The 2,850-nt window shown below is 34.5% G+C and overlaps 1 pseudogene; it reads right to left on the bottom strand.

The window, feature by feature from the left end:
• Positions 1-1,211: 1,211 nt before the first annotated feature.
• On the bottom strand, positions 1,212-2,361 carry LOC132562331 (uncharacterized; annotated as a pseudogene).
• Between the last annotated feature and the right edge of the window lie 489 nt (positions 2,362-2,850).

Here is a 2,850-nt window from a genome sequence, read left to right as displayed (position 1 = left end):
TGGGGCCCACTATCCCCTCCTTTATCTGGGGCCCACTATACCCACTAGACCCTCCTTTATCTGGGGCCCACCATACCCACTAGACCCTCCTTTATCTGGGGCCCACTATACCCACTAGACCCTCCTTAACCTAGGGCCAACCATACCCACTAGACCCTCCTTTATCTGGGGCCAACCATACCCACTAGACCCTTGTGAAAGAATGGTATAAAGCCAATAAACCCCAATCATGTCTGTTGTCACTCAATCAGCTGCATCTCTTGAGGAATAGCTAGTACAAAGGTAGTTAGGTCACTGCCCTTCAATACTTGTGTTTCCTGTCAGCAGATGACATCACACTGACACATACACCTTGTAAATTATCTTACATTTCAGTGTTTATTGTGGCATTTGTTATTTTACCTAAGTGTCTGGTAACAATGTACAAACAGCAAATGGAATCTAGAAGTAGGAAATAGTAATGTGAAATAAATGTGATACTAAGTTATACAGCTACATATTAAATACCCCCTTGATGGATTGTTCATAATGACATAACAAAAGCTTCACACTGGGTGTAAATAAAGGTAGAGGTGTTTGTATTGGGTATTATAAGCCCTCCCTGAGCCTTATACCTAGTATGATCATACATAATGAATCAGACATTGATTTCTGACCTGACATTAATTATTGATAAATGACCTACCTTTTCTTCTGACACTCAATATCTTGTTGATGAAGCTTATTGAAAAGTTAAAACCTTGGTTTATACTTTAATTAAACTCTGGTATTACAAGTTTAGACATTTTGTGACTAAATTTTTGATCACATGATAAAATTTCTATTTATGTAATGATATAATTCACCGCCTATTAGTTTTTGACTTGCATAAGACTGCATTGATAATGAATGACATTTAAGTTTTTTTACACACCCTAAAGAGTTTTACATCCTTGTCGTTGAACAATGAATGTTAAAATAATTTGAGACAGACTTAGTGTTTGACCGAAAAATCTTCATCTTACATTTGAAATATTCAACATATTTAATGTTATATGTGGACCACAAACAAGTGTGTGTGAATTGAACAACCACACCTAATGAAACAACCATGAAGACGGGAATAACCTCTCACAACAATGATAAAGGATGACACCAAACACCTCGAAGATGGAACAACGTCACAAACTTTATTAGATCTAAATGTCACAAACTTGACTCATTTGTTCGATCTAAATGTCATAAGCTTGACTCATTCGTTCGATCTTAATGTCACAAACTTGAATCATTTGTTCGATCTTAATGTCACAAACTCGACTCATTTGTTCGATCTAAATGTCACAAACTTGACTCATTTGTTCGATCTAAATCTCACAAAACTTGACTCAATTGTTCGATCTAAATGTCACAAACTTGACTCATTTGCTTGATCTAAATGTCACAAACTTGACTCATTTGTTCAATCTTAATGTCACAAACTTGACTCATTTGTTCGATCTTAATGTCACAAACTCGACTCATTTATTAGATCTAAATGTCACAAACTTGACTCATTTGTTCGATCTTAATGTCACAAACTTGACTCATTTATTAGATCTAAATGTCACAAACTTGACTCATTTGTTCAATCTTAATGTCACACATTTGACTCATTTGTTCGATCTAAATGTCACAAATGTGACTCATTTATTCGATCTAAATGTCACAAACTTGACTCGTTTGTTCAATCTTAATGTCACACATTTGACTCATTTGTTCGATCTAAATGTCACAAACTTGACTCATTTGTTCGATCTAAATCTCACAAACTTGACTCATTTGTTCGATCTAAATGTCACAAACTTGACTCATTTGTTCGATCTAAATCTCACAAAACTTGACTCATTTGTTCGATCTTAATGTCACAAACTCGACTCATTTATTAGATCTAAATGTCACAAACTTGACTCATTTGTTCAATCTTAATGTCACACATTTGACTCATTTGTTCGATCTAAATGTCACAAACTTGACTCATTTGTTCGATCTAAATGTCACAAACTTGACTCATTTGTTCGATCTTAATGTCACAAACTTGACTCATTTATTCGATCTAAATGTCACAAACTTGACTCATTTGTTCGATCTAAATGTCACAAACTTGACTCATTTGTTCGATCTAAATCTCACAAAACTTGACTCATTTGTTCGATCTTAATGTCACAAACTTGACTCATTTGTTCGATCTAAATCTCACAAAACTTGACTCATTTGTTCGATCTTAATGTCACAAACTCGACTCATTTATTAGATCTAAATGTCACAAACTTGACTCATTTGTTCAATCTTAATGTCACACATTTGACTCATTTGTTCTATCTAAATGTCACAAACTTGACTCATTTGTTCGATCTAAATGTCACAAACTTGACTCATTTGTTCGATCTAAATCTCACAAAACTTGACTCATTTGTTCGATCTTAATGTCACAAACTTGACTCATTTGTTCGATCTAAATCTCACAAAACTTGACTCATTTGTTCGATCTTAATGTCACAAACTTGACTCATTTATTCGATCTAAATGTCACAAACTTGACTCATTTGTTCGATCTACTGTTATCCGTGGATATCTACATTTCCAGCGCAAAAGGAGTCAACATTTCAATATTGCTAATATGCACTAGAAACTGGCTGTACACTGTGGCTAGATATATCAAGTGTACTTTATATACTGGAGCTTTGGTTGTACCCAGAGCCCCATTTATATATATATTGGTGATGAGATATCAATCTGTCTACCAGACAGCAGTTACAACAGATTGCTGCTGTGTTATAGATTATCATCTTTATATCATAAAAGACAGGTCTGATGTTCTTCTTTTTAATGATG

The sequence above is a fragment of the Ylistrum balloti genome, unplaced genomic scaffold (genome assembly GCF_031769215.1).
Source record: "Ylistrum balloti isolate Yb309-2 unplaced genomic scaffold, AGI_CSIRO_Ybal_v1 Utg371394, whole genome shotgun sequence".
In the NCBI taxonomy this organism is placed as follows: domain Eukaryota; kingdom Metazoa; phylum Mollusca; class Bivalvia; order Pectinida; family Pectinidae; genus Ylistrum; species Ylistrum balloti.
The sequence above is the reverse complement of the archived record's forward strand: the minus strand, read 5'-3'. Positions and strand labels throughout refer to the sequence as shown.